A 23,225-nucleotide genomic window follows, 5' to 3' on the forward strand; every position below is an offset into this window, starting at 1 on the left:
CATAAAATATGGATTTTATAATTAAGCATGGATTATGTAGAAATAGCTGAAAACTCAAGAACAAGAAATAAGTAAACAATTCTTTCACTGATAATAAATCTCAAATTAATTTCCATCATTTAACAAATTAACCTCTCAAGCAAATTAAACAATATCGATTATAATTGGACTCCAAGAAATTTTACGCACGAGTTATGTTGAGGTCGTACGGCCCGATCCAACATATAAATATAAACTATGCACTACTGAGGGTCGAACGACACGAACCATAAATGTATCTATACCGAGGCGTTTGGCCCGCTCCACAAGAAGAGAAAATACATTAAAACAACCGATTCAAGATTTTTATTAAGGGTTAATATTCAAAGAAATATAAATTCTCATTAACGGTCAAGTGACCCGTCCAAAACTCAACTAAATGAGGTTTAACCTTTTATAATTCCTTTATCAAGTTCCAATATAATTTAAACAATTAAATTAACAAGCAGCGCGCAAGCATCGCAAATATATCATGATTTGGATCCTAGACTACCCGGGCATAAGCAAAATTAGTAGCTACGTACGGACTCTCGTCACCTCGTGTGTACGTAGCCACCACAAATAGAAGCACATATTAAATCAAATCACCTATGGGGTTAATTCCCTCTTACAAGGTTAGAAAAGAGGCTTACTTAGCTATGAAGTTCCATAACCGGCTCCGGCGCCACTCTAACATCTCAACCCAAAGCTTGACGGTCCAAAACTACGCAACCAAATGTGCAAACCAATCAAAACATGTTCTAATACCCATAATTAATCAATTTAAACAATTTCCAACTCCGCTCAAAAAGTCGATAAAATCAACCTTAGGGTCCACATGCCCAGATTCCGAAAATTTTCAAAAGATAACCGTTACCCATAATCTCACGAACTCAAATATATAATTTATTCTCGATTTCATACCCAAATTCGTGGTCAACATCAAAAAATACCAGATTTCTAATTTTTCTACCAAAACCTCAAATTTTCACTAGTTTTTCATAAATTTCCATATTTAAATCCTTATCGAATCCATGTATTTAACTTGTAATAGGAGGAAATCACTTACCTTGTGTTGCTTAGTGAAAATCTCTTCTTGAAGCTCTCCAAAATCGCCTCAACCAAGTGCAAAATGAGATAAGAAGAGCCAATCCCGCTTTTAAAACAATTCTGCCCAGCGATATTTTCACACATGCGGAACAGTAGCCACACCTACAGCATCGCTTTTATGACCATGCCACTGCTTCTGCGGAAATCACCCAAACACGATGCCTCGCACCTGTGGAAACATTCCCTGCTTCTACAAGATCGCAGGTGCGAGCTCCCTTCCGTTCCTGCGCTTTCTTCCGCTTCTGCGTCCAACTTTTCACTTATGCGCTTGCGCAGATACGGCCAAAACTTCACACATGCGGTCCTTCCTATGGCTGACCTTCTCTGCTTCTGCGACCCCTGGGCTGCTTCTGCGTCCCTGCACCTGCGTCCAATACCTCACAGGTGCGGTTACACCCGATGATGTAGCTTCAACATTTGCATAAGGCCAAATTCAATCCGTTAACTATCCGGAATCCACTTGAGGCCCCCAGGACCTTAACCAAATATACCAACATGTCCCAATATACAATACAAATTTTTTTGAGGCCTCAAACAATATCGAAATAATGTATCGCACCCCAATTCGAGCTTAATAAACTTTAGAACTTCAAATTTCTAAATTCGATACCGAAACCTATCAAATCACGTCCGATTGACCTCAAATTTTACACACAATTCACATGCGACATTGCGGACCTACTCCAACTTCTGGAATCGAAATCCAACTCTGATATCAAAAAGTCCATTCCTGGTTAAACTTCCCAAAAACCTTCAAATTCCAACTTTCGCCAAATGGCCCCAAAACGACCTACGAACGTCCAAATCCACATCCGGACATGCTTCTAAGACCAGAATCGCCATACGGAACTATTCCCAGTCTCAAAATTCCAAATAGACACCGATATAATTAAAATACACTTCAACCCAAATTTATAAAATTCTTCCAAAATACCAACTTTCCACAATAGACGTCGGAATGCTCCCGGATCATTCAAAACCCAATCCGAACATACGCCCAAGTCCAAAATCATTTTACAAACCTATTGGAACCTTCAAATCCCAATTCCGAGGTTGTTTACTCATAGTCAAACCTTAGTCAATTCCTCCAACTTAAAGCGTCCGAGATTAGAATTTTCTTTCTAAATCAACTCCAGACTTCCCGAAATTCAATTCTGACCACATGTACAAGTCACAATACCTGAAGTGAAGCTACTCATGGCCTCAAACCGCCGAACGACATGCTAGATCTCAAAATGACTGGTCGGATCATTACACTCTCTCCCACTTAAACATATGTTCGTGCTCGAACGTGCTAATAATTGCTCTGGAGTTATCCAAAATCACTATTTAACCCCTTGAGCTCCTACCCGTGGTACCACAATCTAGTTGAGCACATTAGCTCGAGCCAGTTTGGAGATTCCCTCTTTTATTTAGTCAAAAAGACTTAGAGCCAAATTCCAACATCTGAAATTCTCTACCAGGCCTGTTTCCAACATACGAATATCGTATCAATCACTACACGATGTACCAATACATGATTGCATCCCTTTACTAAATTCACACCATGCACCGCATAATTCACATGACCATAATAACATCCTCTATCAACAATAGCCGAAATCCCACAAATCCAATGCCCACAACACACCTCATGGCGCATGTAAGTCTTGTTCCAACTCTTGCAATACTTCCATGATGGAGGAGATATGTAGAAACTCGTAACCACCTGCCGAATCACAATTTATGGAGTCTCCTCCTAACAAGAACCATTACCTCATTCTGAATTGAATAACGATATCTGCTCTTTAATATGCCTTCTATAAATCTGATCGCATCGATCCCATGTCCAATAATCTCGTCTCCCCCAGTACAAGTTGCTCCGACAATAAGCCACCATAAACACTATCTAAGATTTCATATGACGTCATCATTGCATCAACAAGCTACAACTTGAATATGGCACATATGGAAGAACAAACTCTGAAAAAGAACTACCCAGCACACGTGACAAATAAAACAGCCATCAAATACTATGAGCCTTTCTCGGAGGCAAGAAACAGGATACACAAAATACATATAAGGGACCGTGCTTAACATCTCATTGTTGCGACGTGCGACCTGATCCAATGTGACACTATTGCGGCGTGCAACCTGATCCACCCATGAAACCATTGCGACGTGCAACTCAATCCAACCATGATACCCGTGGTGGCATGCCACCCGATCCAAACATATCAATGAATACGGAAATACCCATCAAGACATAATGCCCATACCTACGAAATACCCGAATATCAACCATAAGCACGCTAAGTGAATAGTACCATCCCTGGGGAGACAGATAGCGCCATATGCTACAAAACTCAAGCACGACTAAGGTGCGATAAATGACCTGCATCTCGAGAGCCATTCTGCTCTCACAACACCGCAACTACATGGGATCTCAATATGAGTATGAATAATCAAACCATCTCACAACCCACATGGAACGATAGAGATTACATGGAATAGGTGACGATAAAAATAACATCCAAGGCCCAAAGACCCCTCTTTGTAAGCAATGGTATGCTGAAACGAACACACCCGACATGATACAGAGCACACATTTATATTTAGATCCATCCGCGAAACTCAAGCCAATTCTGATCGTTCTATACTGAGCTAATAACCTTTCAAGGACCATAATAACCCTCTTTCCCATGACACACAAGAACACCCATCAAATCCGAAACAAACTTCCACAATCCACAACCAAATGATCAGAGTGCCCTTCAGGCATAAATTCTCACATTAGAGATAGTACCATAATCTCTATACTTGGTTTCAATCTTTAATCAATCAAGTGACTACATGCCACACTTATATAATATTCATGTGGGATACGCTCTCACAGCTTCCACACCAGGTAACAAGTCTGCATATCCATACCCCCGGCCATATTAATGCCGTAAAGCGAATCAAGGATCCGCAAATCAGTACACAAAGCTTCTTACACATAACACTTATCTTAGGTAAAGCTAAAGTCAATACTAGCTTACTCTAAACATCTGAATTCTTTCCTGCTCATCCGAGCTCGTGACATTCTTGTCAACACCGAATCGCAACCTTGATCCTCGACTTCTAATTTCTCATGCCACTCACTTCACCTAACATGCCACTATGCGAGAGTACCAGAATTTTATCATAACTCCTGAACCACTAATAGAATAAACACTTCATCGCCTAGAAACTTTTCACTTAGCTCATTTCTGGAAAACCATTGCAACACGCAACCGAATTCCCAAAACTGCAGAAAATACAACCTCAAGTTGTGGTCTAAACCACCATAACTCTTTCGGGATCCATCTACCCATAACAGGCCATAATACTCGAATACCTCCAAATAAATCAAATTACGGCGTCCGTCAAGCCTCACACATACCGCCACAAATCACCTACATGACTTAACATGCTGAAGGAATTGATCATTGCCACCACCATGCCAATTCAACCATTGCTAACCGACCCAACTTCTTCTAATTTATCCTGGACTTTCCTTAGAAATAACAATAGCTCAAAATATATCGAATTCAATCCGCACTCATCCCAAGTGACCCCATTTCACGAGACCATATTGTCTCAAAACCCACGAACCATCTCATACCCTCCTCGTGCGCCCATTTGCATCTTCAACTGGTACACCTGTCCTGATAATTCCTCTATGAATCCGAAGTTATTTTCTCTTATTCCTCAAATGCTACGCCGCAGATCGAAGATAACATAGAACACTCCAAACCCCTTTCATAATCCGCTGTAAAAGCTCGATACTCAACCATACCACGAACTCGAAATCCTTAGGCACCACACTTTAATTTTAAATCCACTAGGACTATTGTTGAGAGTCACCCACTCCGGCTTGGTCCTGAATATAATCAACTCCAAGGCTCTGCTAGCATATGAACACCCTCTGAAAGAAGCACCCGACTGAATCACTTTCCTTGTACATCACATCTACACGAAGCATAAACGTTGAGTCTTCCCAAAGCCTCAACATGAATCGATAAGGCCAAATATAGCACACATTCCCCAAACCCTTTGCTCAAATCACCATTGATGTTTTCTTTCCTTAGTCGTAATAACCCACCAATATGCCGATAACTAGGAACCTCACAAGTAGAAAACCATGCAATCCAATCGTAGATGGTGGGGCTATCCCACTTAGCTCGAAGCTACAATTACATAACTCCGGAACCCACCAAGATTCCTTCTTCCTCATTGACATGATCTTGCACAATCGACCTACCAAATTCTCAAAATCTTCCTATTAAACATTTCATGAACACTCTAAATCACTAGCCATATTCACATATTTGACCTCTTACCGGATAGCAAGTAGAATTCTTCGTAGAAGTTTCATCAACACCACACAATCGCTAACCAACTCATAGGAGATAACCCATATGTGGAAATTCCATGCCGACATCTTCCAACGATGTTGTTCTGGGTACAATCACTACGAAATCAGTAAACACTTTTGAGCCCGTGCTCATTCACCAGCTATACCAATCCGTTCACTCCCCATTGACATCAACTAAAGGTACGACAATACATTCCAATCCAAAGTCATGTTGCATCCCTCTTCATATCAAGCAACTCCTTTCTATCGTATCCAATCTTCCTCAATATAGTAGCCAATATTCCAAATTAAGTCCGCAGACCTAGTCACTGCCCACCATGAATCCCACATTACTCTAAACTTTCCTCAAGGCCTGCAACTATCCTACCACAGAAGCCATATGCTACTCTGCCACTATCCCACTTTGGTTAAACCCTCTCCTTTAAGCAACTCCTTGACTTCTACTTTTCATACTTGACCTTCTAGCAATTTAACCACCGCAAAACACCTCCCATATGTCTTTTCTCGTCCTTCGTTGCCCAATTGTTACCTAAGATCCGAATCCATCTTTGTAACACTTGAGCTAATAAATTGCCACCAACTCCAAGCCTCCTAGAAGATCATCCTTCTCGAGCCATCAACATTAGAAATAACCATTTGATTCCGAAAGTCGCTACACTCCACTATCTCTGATAACCGTTTCTCTGGCACCATTTCACACAACCTTGCCCCAAAGGCAAATTGATGAAGACCATAACACCGACGAACCTTAACGTGTTTAACAAGGACGATAACACCACATCATAATTGAGACTTCCACCACGCTAAAAAATACCAAGTCCCATTACTCCATTATCCCAAACCTGAACATTCATGGTTCGATTGCCTTTCCTCCGCTGCAAATAAAATGTTGAACCTATGAATCTTGCACTGAGAAGAACCTCCTTTCAAGTCATTCACTGCCTCGACACATAAACAAGCATCCTACCATTAGACCAACACGATGCGATAACAACGTCTGGACATCATAGCAATCTGTGCGCAGCCTCAAAACCATTAAAAACATAGCTACTGAGCTGAAATGATAGAACATCCTTCCATAAGAAGACGATAATGACTTGATCGAATGGGCTGGGAGAAACATCCTGCTCCACGTCTGTAGTACCATTACAATTCCTCAATTCCCAATTGATAACAAGTGTTTCACATCGCATAAGATCGAATAGGAAAGAAATAAAAGCATAAGCCTCAAGGGAATTAAATCGCACGATGATGAATCAAGAAGGGAAGTGCTCCTAACTAATGCTGTATGGTGGGCAGGGCTGGGACCGGGACCGGACAGGGCCCGCGGTCCTAACGGGCTAAACGGGCCTGGCGGGCCGGTCCTTAATGGTGCAAAAAGCTCGAGGCGGGCCGGGTCACATAAAATAGCCCACGAGCCCGGGACCGGCTGGTGGGCCTGGGCCGGTCTTACCGGGCCTAACGGGCCTCTAACGACTACTTTTAATTTTTTTTTTTTTAAAATGACAACGGTCAAAAATTAAAAAAGTAGCCGTTGGGCTGCAATTTTGACCGTTTGGAACTTTCAAAAATAGTCATTTGGCCCCCAAACTTTATTTTAACCCCAAACTTTATATAATTACACTTTTTCCCAATTCTCAATTATAAATACCCCCTTATTCTTTCATTTTTACTCACCAATTCATCAATCTCTCTCAATCTCTCTACTATAATTACTTATTTTATTGTTGAAATTTCGTGAAAAATTGTTAAGTTGGTGAATTGAAGTATTCAAGTCTTCAACGATTTTCAATTTTCAAGAAGTTGTTCGGCAATTCGGTAAACTCGTTTCAACTCTTAAGTTTTAAGAATATATTTTTGTGTGTTTTAGTTTGCATAATTGTAATTAATATGACATCTTTGATAAAAATGCTTGGTGGTAAGGGAAAAGCTAAAACTGGTGAAAGTAGTGGCCAACCTACTACCCTTCCCCCGGCTCCCCTACCCAGACCTGGTAGACGTCCGTCTGCTCCTATTATTCTTGATAGTGATAACCCCTATTTTCAATTTTCCGATAGTCAATTTTGCCATAATGTTGCACCAGGTGAAAATTTAGATGATGAAACTATGAATGCTCTTTATCCTAATCAAACTATCTTTGAAAATGATGAGGAAAATGAGGATGAAGATGAAACCCAACCGGATTTAGATGATACACCTACTAGTCCTTTTAATAACCCAACTGATGTACCACCCGACCCACCTTTAGAAACCCCTAGTTTTAATAGACAATCTCCTAAACGCCTAGAAACATCATTAGTTTGGAATTTTTTTACTCAAGTAAGAGAAGAAAATAAGGCTAAGTGCAAAACATGTGGGAAATTACTGGCGCATAAATATACTGGAGACCGTAGCGGCACAGGTAGTTTGACTAGGCACATAAAAACACACCCAAAGATAAAGTTAGATATTTACAAATGAAAGCGCAGCTAGAGGGGACACGTGTAGATTGTGCGGATAGCCCTAGTACAGGTTCAAATCTAGTTCAACCAGGAATTAACACTGTGACCGGAGGTATTTTATATTACGATCCAAATAGAGATCGTGAAGAATTAGCAAAGATGGTTACCGTTATGTGCTTACCCTATTCTTTTCCCTCTAATCCTAATTGGGTGCATTATATTAGAAGAGTTTTTAATCCTACTTATAAAGGTTGGCCTCGCGCAACAGTTAAGATCTACTCTAATTAAGAAAAATACAAAAATATGTGTTGCATGTGCATTTAGGATTAATTTTACAATTTAGGAATTAATTAAACAATCAAGTTTGTTTTACAAAATTGTAAAATCACAAAAATATGAATTTTTGGTAGCTTTGTCATTTTTATTGTTTAATTGTGTGATTTTTATTTTAATCAATATTTGATCTTGTGTGTTAATTGTTGTTAAGGGTTAATTAATATCTTTTTAAAATAATCTTGGTTTTACAATTTAATTTAGGAATTTTGGGTTTTTAGGAATTAAAGAAAGTAAAAGGGAAAAGAAGAAACAAGAGAAAAAAGGGTAGAAATTCGGACTGGGCCAGTTTAAAAGGGAAAAGTTCAGGCCCAAATGTCACCCCCAAGTCAGCCCATACCCACCCCAAATCCAGTCCACCTACGACCAGTCCAAAACGACATCGTTTGGGCATTGTGAATCTGGACCGTCAATCTCATACGATCAAACGGTCTAGTCCGTCTCCAGATATATCCAAACGACATTGTATCTGGCCAATAAATCCAAGCCATTGATTTGTTTTGATCTAACGGTCCCAGGCTTCCCCCATAACCGGGTCCATTTCAACCCGGATCGACCCCGCCCCAGTACTACTCCAAACGACACCGTTTCCTTTAAATGAATTGTTCCAGGCCATTGATCGTGCTTGATCCAACGGCCAGGGTTAAACCACCCTCTTCGTATATAAGCCCAATCTCTCACCTCACACCCCCCTAAGCCATACCCCTGTTCATCGTCTCCTTCAGAGACAAACCGAACGACCCTCGAAACCCTAGTCGCCCTGAAACCCTTTCGCCTGAAAGCCGGCGGCAACAACGCCGATGACCATGAAACCAACACCCCTAGAGCACCTAACCACCCTCTCCACGAATCCCTTACCCGTTTTGCTCGAATCAGACTGTAGCTTCTTGAATCTTCAATCGAAGATTCGAGCAGAACCTAAACCTACCCCAACCAGTCCCAAACTCATACCAGATATCTCCCTGACCTCCCTCGCCACCAAACCACCGTTGGTTTGGTTCGAATCAGACCAGAACCGTTCGAACCCCAAATCAAACCCCCCAAGAAGCCTAGAAAACCAAAGGTCGAAGTTTGTCCGAAGAAAAGGAATTTGGGTGTCCAGTGGACCTTAGTCGAAGTGTTCTCAATTGAGAACACTCGATTAAGGTTTGTTCGACCTCGAAAAAGGTCCGAGTCAGAGTCCAAGTCAGGATCATCTAGTGTCCGAGTTCTTGAGGTATTTTTCCTGTTCTGTTGGTTCCATTTTGTATGTGTTTATATCTGTTTATTTGTGTAGTTTAGTTTTATTGACTTTTCATTTCTTTTGATGATTGATTCTGTCCTTCTTCAATGACCCTTTATTTGGTCGAATTTTTTCTGGTCATGGTCAATGAATATGATAAAACTATATAATCGATTTGAATGAGTGTCGTCGATTAGTTAAGATTTATTATGAATCCCTGTTTCTATCAATACGATTCGAATCACCTGTGTGCCTGTTCGATTCTTATTTGCTATTGATTGTATGTGTTGTAATTCGTGTAGTCGATTGAATAAGTGTCGTCGATTAGTTTTACATGCTTCAATTCTAATTGAATAACCTGATAATAATTTGATTCGTACTGCTTAAATTCTGATTGAATCATTGTTTGAATTTGATTGTGAATTGGTTATAGCTGGAGTACTTTAGTGATCAGTTAAAAATCAGTTATTAGGTTTGTAACTTAGAAAACAGATCGATGAAGCTTAGGGCATGGCAGTAAATCACAGGAGTTTTCAGGGGTATTTTGGGGTTTTAAAAGGATTGAAATGTTTAGTGTTAGTGGTCTGACTGTAAGGGTACATAATTGACCATTAAACTAATACTTTGTCTAGTAGTAGTGGGGGATTAATTGAATATTATAAGCTGCCCATGCCTTTGGACACAAGACACTTGATAATGGGCTGTAAGAGAATATCATGGGCAAAAGATGGTGGTGGTATTAGTTTAAGTGTTTCAAGAGGGTCGTGAAGGGGGTCAGTTTTTGGTGATATAAATAAAAGCATTGAGGACAGATTAAGGGTTTTCTTTGGACAGAGTATATGGGGATGGTTTTAAGGGCAGAAGATCAGTTCTCTTTAGGTTTTTTGAGTCTGGTCTGGATTTTCTTTTAGGCAGACTTTAGAAGAGAAAGTAATCTGAAAAGGGAGAGAAATGAGTTCAAAGTATAAATAGGTTTTGAGATGGTTTAAGATGAGTTTGGGTGTAGTGTTGCAGTAGTATGTTTTTCTGATTTCCTTTCTGAGGTAGTTTGAGCTGTTGAAGTTTGAGTGTTCTGGTTTTAACTGGTTTCAAATCCATTCGGGTCTGCTGCATATGCCACTAGCTGTTGGTACCTGCTGTTTGGTATTTGCAGTGGCTGTTTGCTGTTCTGCTGTATTGTATCGCTACTGCTGCTGCTGCTGATCCTCATCTTCCTCTTCTTGTACTATCAATACCAGGTACACTTCGAGACTTTGATGTAACATCTCTTATCGGATGTGAAATAGAAATGAAGCAAGTTCCCTGCTGTGGAATTATAGTGAAAAACTTCTGTTACATATATGGATAATTTACTTATGATGCGTGTAAATGTCCACTGTAGTTAAGTATGCTGAACTCCAATGGACTGTGATGGACTGTTTGTTTTAACCTGTGGACTATGTTGGACTGTTATAATAGATTCTAGAATTTAGAACATCAATGTGATTTAGTTAAACCAATTAGATGTGTATTCCTGGAAGCACAAGAGTTCTATAGCTAACAATATGATTTAACTTGTGTTGATTAATGGAATCTCAGTTTGCTTTCATATATATTCCACTAAATTGTTTTTCTAGGACATAGTTGATTTTGAAATCAGTATGACGGCCACTTTAAATTTGATGGCCCGGAATTCATTGTTATAGTATGAGTGTTGGTAATTCTGGATTAATAGTTCATAGCGGTAGTTAATCGAATTGAACATGCCTTATTAATAAGACTGCTTTGAATCCGCTTGTGGATGTTAGTAAAATCAAATAATTGAGCTGTTTAGTCCAAAACATGATCCCTCATTAGGAATCACCATTAGTTAAACATGTGGAGTAAGCTGAATTTTAATATGAGATTCAAATGATCAATTGTTCCTTAGTTTGAGTAGATAAACGTGATTCTCCCTTCTCATGATTTGTTGAGTTCACATTAAATAACTTGAAGTTGTTCCAGTGATTCTGCGTTCAACTTGAATTGAAGCTGAGATCAGTGGTCCACTTTGGACATTTTGGGCTTCGGTACTATCACAAACGGCCCAGGTCCAGCTCTGACTGCATGTTCATTTGGACCTGGGCCCAGATCTATAGTTGATTTGCTCTTTGTACACACTTAGATAAGAGTCTATTTATACGGACTGCATTCAGAACCTAAAGTGAATAAAATTTGATTTCGCATGAGTTCAATAGACCCAGGTCTTCTAATTCTTAAATAATGCAAAACTAATTAGGATCTTCTTCTTTGTTTTAGAGGCAAATAAAATAGAAAATTATAGATTGCTTTAGGATTGGGACTTTAAATAAAAATGATGAGACGAGCCTTGCCGAGTAAAAAATGCAAGTTGCGTGGCCCTCAATGAATGGTTAAAATAAAACATTTAGAATTCGGGACGGGCTATTTAGCGAATTTCACGGCCTTCCCCAAAATAACAACGCGTTAGTCTCTTTAGGTGCGTATTTTAATAACATTACCTCCCTAAACTTGGGTGCACATTTATGTGACCCAAATCCAAATCTCAACGAAAGTCGAAACGTGTCGTTAATCACGGGTACATTGATTGTGACGTGATTCGAGATGCATTACCACGACATTGCAAATTCCTTAAAAAATAATGAATGAGACGAGCCTCGACAAACCAAAAATACAAGCTGCAGGGCCCTCCATACGTGTTGGTAAAATTACTTAGACTTCGGGATGGGCGGTTTAGCTAAATTTCACGCCCTTATCTAAAATAATGATACGCTAGTCGCTTTAGGTGCGCCTTTAATAATTTACTTTCTTAAACTCGGGTGCACATTTATGTGACCCCAATCCAAATCTCAACGGAGTCGAAATGTGTCGATAACCACGGGTACATTGATGTGACATGGTTCGAGATACGTTTTCACAACGTTGCAATTCTCTGTTAAAATAATAATTATAATATTAAAAGCTGTTAAAAGTTAAAATTTGAACATAGATTCATAATTGTATAAAATCAGATAATTAAGCCGAATATGACTGTTGAGCGACCGTGCTAGAACCACGGAACTCGGGAATGCCTAACACCTTCTCCCGGATTAATAGAATTCCTTACTCAGATTTCTGGTTCGCGGACTGTAATACAGAGTCAATCTTTTCCTCGATTCGGGATTCAACTGGTGACTTGGGACACCATAAATCTCCTAAGTGGCAACTCTGAATTAAATAATAAATCTCGTTTCGATTGTCCTTTAATTGGAAAAACTCCCTTCTGCGCCCCTGCGGGCGTGGGTGAAAAAGGAGGTGTGACAACTCTAGCGAATCTGCTGGGGACCGAACCCAGAATCTCTGGTTCAGGGTTCAAAATTTGAGCTTAGATAAATTGTTATATTTGGATTTTATCTGATTTTGTTACATGTTTAGGCCTAATGTGCTTAATGCTGTTTTTACCGCTTTGATATTATCTGAACTGTATACAAAATGTGCCGAAACACTTCTCTTCTTACCTCCGGGGATGTGCTTGCTGGTCGAGACTCCCTATTCTGTTAGTGTCATACCTGAAATAAGAAAGAGGCCAGACAAGTTGCTAAGCCGGATGGCCTTTTAGTTCCCGGTACGTAGCCCCCTCCTCGACTCGAGTTGTCCGCTCGGGTATACAGTCTAGAGCAAATACCCAGGTTATGAACCTAGAATAACTCAGCTTCATGCCGGATCCCTAGTAGGAATGTTTGTTTGCATCACGTGCATTTGAATTTGGAGGCTCAACACAGGGGTTGGGTCTGTCTAGGACAGGTGTACCAAAAATGGAAATGGCCATCCTGATGCATCTTACTTGCTACCTGTGCATTTATTAGCTTCGGACTCGTATGCTGACCGGCTTTTTAATACTTTGAGGAAAGAGAGATAGAGATGGTTAATCGCCTGTTTTGAAAAATCAATAGTGTCGAAACTCTGTCGAATTTTTGAGAAAATGAAAAAAAAGAAGAAAGCAAGGGGGTTTTGTTTATGAAAAATGGTTTTATTTGCCATTAAAAAGAGTCTGGTTTTCAAAAAGAAGTTTGTTTTATCGACCCGAACTACGCCGGTTTGATTCTCACAGGGTGCGGGATACGTAGGCAACCCTCATCGGGTCCAACCTCCCCTTTTACAAAAATAGCCAAAAATGTCAAATTTTAATAGTCAACATAAATAAGTCGGGTGATGCCGTTTTTGGCAAGAATAGCCGAATGTTCCCGAAAGGGACGTCGGAAGGCTGACTTTGCATGAACGGCCACTTTTAGTCATTTTTGGATTTTTGACCGGTTGACTCACCCAGCTTTAAAATCTTCGTTCCCGAAGTGCTGAAAAGCCGTGTGCGAAGCCGGATCTTTCTTTTAATCTGTGAAAAATTAAAAATAGTCAATTTTTTGAGTCAAATAAATTTCATTTCTTAATCACCTTAATAAATGTGCAGGATGAGCACGATGCAAAATGAACCTTTTTCAATAATGACTAAAATCCCTTTCAAGTTGCGGCTATGGTGGGATGACTTAGGTGGTGAAAGGCAAGATGAGGTCAAGAAATATCTAAAAGGTCTTACAGTTTTATTGGAAATCCAGCCTCGGGGGGATATCATAAGAGCTTTGGTCACCTGCTGGGACCCGGCACACAATGTCTTCCACTTCTCCGATTTCGAACTCACTCCGACTTTGGAGGAAATAGCCGGGTACATCGGAGATGCAGAAGTTTCGTTGAGGCAAAAATACTTGGTTGCTCCAAGAGCTGTCACTGTGCATCGGTTTTTAGATTCTTTAAAGATACCCAGGACGGTCCATAACCCATATTTGGCCGCAGGTTTTTGTAATCCGCGCTTCATATACGACAGATACGGTCATGTCGGAGGATTCAACAACCCGGGTAACAAGTTATGCAGCAAAAGTAACCGTTAGAAGTGGGACGAGCATAGACGGGTGGCTTTTATGATAACCTTTTTGGGCCTTTTGGTATTTCCAAAGAAAGACGAAAATATTGATCTGAAAATAGCCGGGGTCGTCAGTACCTTGCTCATTCAAGATAAAAGCACTCTTGCGCCTATGATAGTATCTGATATCTTCCGAGCTCTCACAGCCTGCAAAGCCAGAGGGAACTTTTTCGAAGGGCCTAACTTGTTGCTACAAATATGGATGACTGAGCATCTCTTCCACCGTTCCCAGCTCTTGAGTTATGGTTCCTCGAAGAAAACTTGTATAGAAGAGTTCTACACAAGAATCAAGGGGGTCAGTCTACCCGAGGGAGTTACGGCGTGGACATCATTCTTTCGGACCCTCACCGCCAGCCAAATACAATGGACACTAGGATGGTTGCCTGTGGATGAAATCATATATATGCCAGCCACTGGACCCTATTTCCTTTTGATGGGACTCCAGAGTATTCAACCCTATGCCCCGTATCGAGTCTTGATACAGTTGGGGAGATGCCAAATAGTTCCGAAAGATGAAGATCATAGTGACCAAGTAGTCGAGATCGGGCCCAACAGACAGTTTCCTGAAGCAGTAGTCCGACAAATTTGGAGCGAGTGTCAATACTTAACGGCCAATACATGTGTACGTGATCGGACCAAGGGTGAAGTTTCGCCGGGATACCTTGCTTGGTTTAGGAAAGAAATTGAGTTTGGCAGGCCGGCTAAAAGACCCCATCTCCAGGAGTTCATCCAGGCGTCACAAGAACAGTGGGATTGGTTGGCTAAAGGAGAGAGTTACAGGGCAGAAATAGGCAAGCTAAGGCAACAGATTAGAGACCTGGAATTTGAAAATAATCTACAAATTGATGTCGACCGGGGAGAAAAGAGCAAATTGGCCCAAGAAAATGAGGCGTTGAAAGCCCAAATCCGACATATGAGGAGAGATACTGACAAACAACAAAGGAGTCGGTCGGATGAGCGGTTGATAAAAGGGTTAAAAAAGGAAATCGGTGAGTGCCAAGATGATTTGATGAAATCTGAGGATACCATAGCACAACTCCAGGCACAATGGGCAAAGAGAATGGAAGAGCGCACACAGCAGGCAAGGAAAGATCGTGAAAAGACCATTGTCAGTCTAAAAAGGAAGGCGACCACCCTAGAGAGCGAGATGGCTAAACAAGCCAAGGCTTTTGAAACCGAGAGTAAACACTGCTATAATCTGATGGCCTCAATGGAAGATGAAATACAACAGTTACGGAAACAACATCTGCATGATTCTCGGGTTTTGAAGGCTAGAGGGGATCAGATGGAACGCCTACTCCTAGAGAAAGACCGAACCAGGAACAAGATTCTGACTGTTGCTCGTGCTATTACCAGGAAATGTCGGGAGTGTGAAAACATGACCCGTACTACCTTGTTCTCGGCGGTGATGATATTTGTGAAGCACGCCATGTATGAATTGGAACAGCTGGAAAGGAACCTTGCACCTAAACCCGCGGCGAGGCTGAATGACGCCCCGCGGGCACCCAAATTTAAAACATTAATGTGTTCATATTTTGAATCTGCATTTTCTTTTTCTTAGAGTCTGTTGTCTGTTAGAGTCTGTCTTTATTTCGTATCAGAGTATGTCAGTAGTTATTGAATTCGTACTTGGTTTGGTTTCGAGTTTGTTATTTTCCTTTCCAAGAAGCGTCTGGTTTTTAATAGAATGTCTATTAATGAAAAATTGAAAATTTCCAAAAAATTATCTTTTTGCTTTTCGCACTTATAGGGCAGAACTACGCCCGGTCTGATTCATGCGGGGACATGATATGTAGGTAATCCACATAAGATTCGACCACCACTAAAAAAAGAGAGGAAAAGGCAAAGTGAATAAAAGAAAGAAATAAAAAGAGAGATAAAGAAAGTTTCAGAAACACTTAAACGGGGCACAAACAAAGTAAGCCGGAATGACGCATGCGGTCGAAGCAAAGACATGTTAGAAATGGTTAAACTGCCTAGGAACATTGCATCCCCCAACGTGAAATTGCAATATGTGTTAAACTCTAACGCTAACAAGTTTGTTGTTTTACCAGAGATTTCGAACCAGTTAGTTTGTTAGAACGTTCTGGCAGATTACCATTACCAAACAAGATCCAAAGGGCCCGTACTAAAAAGCATGACTAGTTCAGACCAAAGTGTCGAGGATGAAAGGACGGAGAATCAAATGCTGAAGGAGGAAATGGATAAGATGAGACAGGAGATGAATGAAATGCAGCTGGCCTTAGCTAGGGTACAAAAAGTGCCTAACCCTCCCGTTATTCCCACTCTCCCACCAGGACACACATCGGAATACCCTCCCCCCGGCCCTTCGACAAGCTTCCCCAGTCACCAATACTATCAGGGAAGAAATGCCTATGATCCCCAAGCTTCACAACCCAATTAGAACCCTCCTCCACCAAATGTTCCTGTTTTCGTGGCACCCCCACCAGCCACGCTGCAAAGATCATCCAACGAGCCGTTGTTTCAGGCTCACGATAACCAATATTACCCCCTGAACCAACCTTCAAAGCACCCGAGCCTCATACTTATAATACTCACTTCGAGATACCGGTAGAGACTGAAAAGCCGGCTAAGAGCCCAGAGCAAGACGAAGTTCTTCGAAAGTTTAAAAGCCTGGAGTAGTCCTTCAGGAATATCCATGGGTTAGGCAACCAAGTCAGTGTGGCCTACAAAGATCTGTGCCCATTCCCCGACATTCAATTGCCGGCAGGGTTCAAGATGAAAAAGTTTGATCTATACGAGGGGGACGGTGATCCAATGGCACATCTTCGTGGTTTTCGCAGCAAGATGAGAGGAGCAAGTGGTAAAGATGAGCTGCTAATAGCTTACTTTGGTCAAAGTCTAAGTGGGTCTACACTGGAATGGTACACAAGACAGGATCTGAGCAGGTGGTACACCTAGGACGATCTAGAACAAGCATTCGCAGGTCACTTCCAGTACAACCTTGAGATCGTCCCTGACCGTCTCACATTGCTGAAACTTGAGAAGAAGCCGGGAGAGAGCTTTAGAGAATTTGGGTTCCGGTGGAGAGAACAGGCAGCAAGAGTTGATCTTCCGATGAGAGAGGGGGAAATGGTGGACTACTTTCTGCAGACTCTAGAGCCAACTTACTTTGGTTACTTGGTGACGTCAGTTGGCAAATCTTTCAATGAAGTAGTAAAAATGGGCGGTATGATTGAAGAAGGACTTAAGTCCAACAAAATCCTGAGCTATTCAGCGATTAAAGCAACCACTCAGGCCATCCAGAGCGACACGGGAGGTGCGCTCGAAAAGAAGAAAAGGGAAGATGTCACAACAGTCGAGGCAGGTACTTGGTCCAGATCCGCAGGTCCCACCCTCACTGCCAACCTAGACCCCATCACTCAAATTACCCACACATTCCATACGGCCCTCCACAGCCCTACTACCCACCACAAGAGCTACATTTCTCTGTCCATCACGCCCAAACTTACACCCAGCCTCCGGCTCGCCCGCAATGGCATGCGCTGGCTCCCCAAAATACATATCCACCTCCACAAAATACATATCCACCTCCACAAAACACATATCCACCACCAAGGGCCTACAGGAATCCTTCGGGACCAGGTTTATGTGGGAATCAAACTTTCAGGAACGAAAGGGTGTATAGGCCGAGAACATTCACTCCGCTGGGAGAAACCTATACTACTCTATTCCACAAATTGAGGCAGTTAGGCCTATTGAGTCCTGTGGAGCCCAAATTGCCAAATCCCTTCCCAAAAATCTGGACCACTCGGTAAGCTGTGAATATTGTTCGGAGGCTCCCGGGCATGATACTGAGAAGTGTTGGAAGATGAAGACTGCCGTACAAGATCTCATTGGCACAAATAGGATCGAGGTCTAGGAGCTAGAGGCACCTAACATCAATCAGAACCCGTTGCCGGCACACCATGAAGCCCACATAATCGAACTAGTGCACGAAGGAGGGAAGCTCAAGAAGCCCTCACAAATGGTAATGATGATCCATGCCAGTCCGAAAGAAAAGTTGATCAGGGGAAAAGCGGTAGTATAGCCGGAAAGGGTAGAAGGCAAGCCAGTGGTGGTGATAGTGAAGAGTTCGTCTGATGTTGTCAAGGGTCCAGAGCCGGTCAAAGTAACGGTGCAAGGGATATCAAGCAAGCCAGTAGCCGTGAAGGGGGCATGCATAGGACCAGTTGTTATCAGGCCAGTAATGCAGTTGTCGATAATCAGTGAGAAAGCTGTGCCATGGAGCTACAATCAAGTAATGGTAATGCGTAGGGGGAAGGAAGTTGTGGAAGAAATATGTGAGGCACAGGGGTTAACTCGTTCGGGAAGGTGTTTTGCTCCCGCAGAGTTAAGAAGGGCCAATCCGATAGCGACAAAGAATCCAGTTACCGAGGAAGAGGTGGAAGAATTTTTAAAGAAAATGAAAGCGCAAGATTACTCCATTGTGGAGCAGTTGAGGAAGACCCCGACACAGATCTCATTATAATCATTGTTGATCCATTCAGGCGAGCACCGCCGAGTATTGATGAAAATTCTGAATGAAGCCCATGTCCCGAATAATATTTCTGTGAACCATGTGGAGAAAATAGCGAACAAGATTTTCGAGGTCAACAAGGTCACTTTTTCAGACGATGAGTTGCCCGTGGAGGGTACAGAACATAATAGAGCCCTTTATTTGACTGTGAAGTGTGAAGACTCGGTAGTCATTCGAGTACTGATTGATAATGGGTCCAGTGCCAATATCTATCCTTTGGCCACATTGAACAAACTAAAGGTCGATGGTGACAAGATTCACAAGAACAACATCTATGTTCGAGGGTTTGATGGTGGTGGTACAGACACAGTGGGTGACATCATACTTGAATTAACAATTGGTCCAGTCGAGTTCACCATGGAGTTTCAAGTGTTAGACGTGGCAGTGTCATATAATCTTCTGTTGGGGCGACCCTGGATCCATACCGCCAAAGCAGTGACTTCTACACTACATTAGATGGTCAAATTCGAGTGGGATGGGCAAGAGATCGTAGTACATGGGGAAGACAATGCAAGCGCCGTAAGTAATGCCATCGTACCCTTCATAGAGACTGATGATGATAAGGGGCCGTGGGTTTACCAGTTTTCGATACGGTTTCAGTGGACAAAGTTCCCAAAGGTGAAAGCATCCCACTTCCCAAAATAGCGGCTGCAACTGCCATGGTAGCTTCGGAGATATTAAAGAACGGGTTTGTGCCAGGCAAAGGTTTAGGGGCTGATCTTCAGGGTATTGTTCAGCCGGTTTCTTTGCCCAAAAATCTGGATACCTTTGGGTTGGGGTTCAAGCCTACAACGACAGATGTGAGACGGGCCCGCAAGTTGAAGAAAAGAGTTTGGGTCCTTCCCAAGCCAATCCTGCGCCTATCCAGATCATTTGTCAGAGCAGGTATCAGAAAGTTGTCGGTCCCGAAAGTTCTCGGACCACTGATTGGTCCAGATGGAGATTTGAATGAGGGCTTTGAAAGGCTGTTCGCCGATGTCAACATGATAGAAGCTGGAGAAGGGTCCAGTAGATTCGATGTACAGTTTGTGGGGCTTAGGGCAAATATCAACAATTGGATGGATACTCCCCTTCCTACCCAGAGGGAGTCTTGGTAGTGGGCTCTAATTTTTCTTTCTTGTCTTTTTGGATTATTTCTAGGGTTTTAATCCAATTTTGTTTTGTATTCGGCAAAGTGTGAAACTCTGTTATCCCGTATTTTAATAAAGTGAAAGCTTTTGTTCTTCTTATTTTGTTTTAACTTTGTTTTCTTCTTTTCTCTTTCTGAACAGTTCTCTTTATATTGGTTCTAATGACATGGCATGCACAACGGATCTTCAACCCAGTCTAAAAAATCAATCTGATTCCCAACTAATTTTACAAGAGGTCGATTATGATGATGAATCAGAATACGATGAGGATGAAGCTTTCGAAGAGATAAATAGAGAGTTAAGCCAGTTTGAAGAGAAATCCAAGCCAAACTTAAATGACACAGAAGCCATCAACTTAGGGGATGCAATTGATATCAGGGAAACTAAAATAAGCATCCACATTGCACCGAATATCAGGGAAGAACTAATCAAAGCACTTATTGAGTTCAAAGACATTTTTGCATGGTCGTATGATAACATGCCGAGGTTAAGCACGGATTTAGTGGTTCACAAATTGCCCATTAACCCGGCATGCCCTCCCGTCAAGCAGAAATTGAGGAAGTTCAAAACAGACATGAGTGTGAAGATTAAAGAGGAAGTAACCAAGCAGCTACAAGCAAAGGTTATTCGGGTCACTCGATATCCTGATTGGTTGGCTAATGTGGTGCCAGTGCCAAAGAAAGATGGGAAGATCAAGGTGTGTGTCGATTACGCAATCTGAACAGGGCAAGCCCAAAGGATAACTTTCCATTACCCAACATCCATATCTTGATCGATAATTGTGCCGGACGTGAGATTGGGTCTTTTGTGGATTGCTTTGCTGGGTATCATCAGATTCTGATGGATGAAGAAGATGCGGAAAAGACGGCTTTCATTACGCCGTGGGGGACTTATTGCTATCGGGTAATGCCATTTGGTTTGAAGAATGCTGGGCTAATGTACATGAGAGCAATGACTACTGTGTTTCATGACATGATACACAAAGATATTGAGGTATACGTGGACGATGTGATCATAAAATCCAAGCATCAGGAAGACCACGTAGCAGACCTAAGGAAGTTTTTCCAAAGACTTCGAAGGTACAATATTAAGCTCAACCCGGCCAAATGTGCATTTGGTGTTCCATATGGAAAGTTGTTGGGATTCATCGTCAGTCGGCAAGACATTGAGTTGGACCCGTCAAAGATCAAATCCATCCAAGATTTGCCACCGCTGAAGAACAAGACAGAAGTAATGAGTCTATTGGGAAGGTTGAATTATATCAGCAGGTTTATTGCTCAACTCATAGCAACTTGTGAACCTATTTTTCGGCTACTAAAGAAAGATGCTGCGGTAGAATGGACGGCAGAATGCCAGGAAGCATTTGACCAAATCAAGGATATTTATCAAATCCACCTGTGTTGGTTCCACCTGAGCCGGGAAGACCGTTAATTCTTTATCTAACGGTTCTAGAGAATTCGTTTGGCTGCGTACTGGGGCAACACAACATTACAAGAAGGAAGGAGCAAGCCATCTATTATCTCAGCAAGAAGTTTACAGGCTATGAGGTTAAGTACACTCAACTCAAGAAGACATGTTGCGCCCTAACTTGGGTGGCCCAGAAATTGAAGCATTATCTGTCATCATATACTACTTATCTCATTTCACGCTTCGATCCACTAAAGTATATTTTTTAGAAGCCTATGCCAACAGGAAGATTGGCAAAATGACAGATATTACTCACACAATTCGAAATCATCTATGTGACAAGGACGGCCATGAAGGCCCAAACATTGGCTGATCACTTGGCCGAGAATCCTATTGATGAAGAATACGAGCCCTTGAGGACGTATTTTCCTGATGAAGAAGTGATGCATGTAGATGAGTTGGAATTATATGAGGAACCAGGTTGGAAGCTCTTCTTTGATGGAGCCACAAATGCGAAAGGAGTTGGAATAGGAGCGGTACTTATTTCTAAAACAGGACATCATTATCCTGTTACGGCACAACTACGTTTCTATTGTACCAATAACATGGTTGAATATGGGGCATGCATTTTGGGTTTATGGTTAGCTGCAGACATGGATGTCCAGGACGTCTTGGTCTTGGGAGACTCGGACCTCCTGGTGCATCAGATTCAGGGTGAATGGGAAACAAGGGATTTGAAGTTCATACCATATCAACAATATTTGCACGATCTGAGCAAGCAATTTCGATCAGTGGAGTTCAGACACATCCCAAGAGTTCATAATGAGGTTGCCGATGCTTTGGCCACCTTAGCATCGATGTTGCACCACCCAGACAAAATTCATGTTGACCCGTTGCATATCCAGGTTCGTGATCAGCATGCTTATTGCAACATGATAGAGGAAGAAATGGATGGCGAGTCATGGTTTTATGATGTCAAGGAATACCTCAGGATGGGGATATACCCAAAACAGGCCACCGGAGATCAAAAGAGAGCCATTCGGTGATTGGCAAATGGATTTTTCCTCAGTGGGGGAGTGTTGTACAAAAGAACACCAGATTTGGGATTGCTGAGATGTATAGATGCTAGTCAAGCCACGAAAGTTATGACAGAGGTACATGCTGGAGTTTGTGGGCCACATATGAGCGGATATGTATTGGCGAAGAAGATTCTTCGAGCAGTGTACTATTGGCTCACTATGGAGCATGATTGTATCAGCTTCGTGCGGAAATGCCATCAGTGTCAGATACATGGAGATCTGATTCATTCTCCGCCGACAGAATTGCATACAATGTCAGCACCATGGCCATTTGTTGCCTGGGGCATGGATATCATTGGACCCATTGAGCCAGCAGCATCCAACGGGCATAGGTTCATTCTGGTGACCATCGATTATTTCACTAAGTGGGTTGAAGCTAAAACTTTCAAGTCGATAACCAAGAAGGCAGTGGTAGGTTTTGTTCACGCCTGTATCATCTGTAGATTTGGAATCCCAAAGGTGATCATCACGGATAATGGTGCTAATCTTAACAGCAATTTGATGAAAGAGGTATGTCAACAGTTTAGGATCACACACCGTAATTCCACCCCATATCGTCCCAGGGCGAATGGCGCGGTTGAGGCAGCCAACAAGAACATAAAGAAGATATTGAGGAAGA

Source organism: Nicotiana sylvestris, chromosome 9 (assembly GCF_000393655.2).
Source record: "Nicotiana sylvestris chromosome 9, ASM39365v2, whole genome shotgun sequence".
NCBI lineage: Eukaryota > Viridiplantae > Streptophyta > Magnoliopsida > Solanales > Solanaceae > Nicotiana > Nicotiana sylvestris.